Here is a 1,146-nt window from a genome sequence, read left to right on the forward strand (position 1 = left end):
ATCACAACATTATCAGGGATAAAAAGACCTTTGATTTAAAAAAACTCCTTTGTCGATAAAAGATTTAGGGTTGTGTTTGACAAGAGACGTTTATTTGCAGGAGGCTCAAGTTTACAGTTTGGTTACTAAAAACAGCTTATTCACGTAACCGATGGAGGAGGTAACAAAGAATTTTTACCCTGGTCTAAAAGCGCCGTTTTCCTGCATGGTTGTGGGTCCCAGCGGTGCTGGAAAGACTTTCTTTGTAAAAAAGTTTCTGGAAAATTGTAAATATGTAACGGATGTTGCACTCGAGAATGTTGCCTGGATCTACACCTCCTATCAACCAATGTATGCTGATTTGCAAAACATGAATAAAGGAATAAAATTTGTGGAAGGTTTGCCTTCGTCATTCCAGGAGGATGAAGCTCTGTTTCCCAAAGATCAGAAACAGCTCATTATTTGGGACGATGTTATCTTTGAAGCTCTGGACCATCCAGAAGTTGTTAGAATCTTTACACAATATCGTCACCATCTGCCAGATGTCGGTCATGTTTTTAACGCAAAATATTTTTCAGAAAGGCAAATACAGCAGAACATCAAGTCTAAACAGTACACACATCATTTTATTTAAAAACCCACGCGATAAACTGCAAATCTCTATACTAGCACATCAGATTTTTCCCAGGCAGAAAGCTTATTTTATGGAGGTAACAAAGAATTTTTACCCTAGTCTAAAAGCGCCGTTTTCCTGCATGGTTGTGGGTCCCAGCGCTGCTGGAAAGACTTTCTTGTAAAAAAGTTTCTGGAAAATTGTAAATATGTAACGGATGTTGCACTCGACAATGTTGTCTGGATCTACACCTCCTATCAATCAATGTATGCTGATTTGCAAAACATGAATAAAGGAATAAAATTTGTGGAAGGTTTGCCTTCGTCATTCCAGGATGAAGCTCTGTTTCCCAGAGATCAGAAACACCTCATTATTTTGGACGATGTTATCTTTGAAGCTCTGGACCATCCAGAAGTTGTCAGAATCTTTACACAATATCGTCACCACCGCCAGATGTCGGTCATGTTTTTAACGCAAAATATTTTTCAGAAGGGCAAATACAGCAGAACATTAAGTCTAAACAGTACACACATCATTTTATTTAAAAACCCATG

Source organism: Monopterus albus, unplaced genomic scaffold, assembly GCF_001952655.1.
Source record: "Monopterus albus unplaced genomic scaffold, M_albus_1.0 scaffold173.1, whole genome shotgun sequence".
In the NCBI taxonomy this organism is placed as follows: Eukaryota; Metazoa; Chordata; class Actinopteri; order Synbranchiformes; family Synbranchidae; genus Monopterus; species Monopterus albus.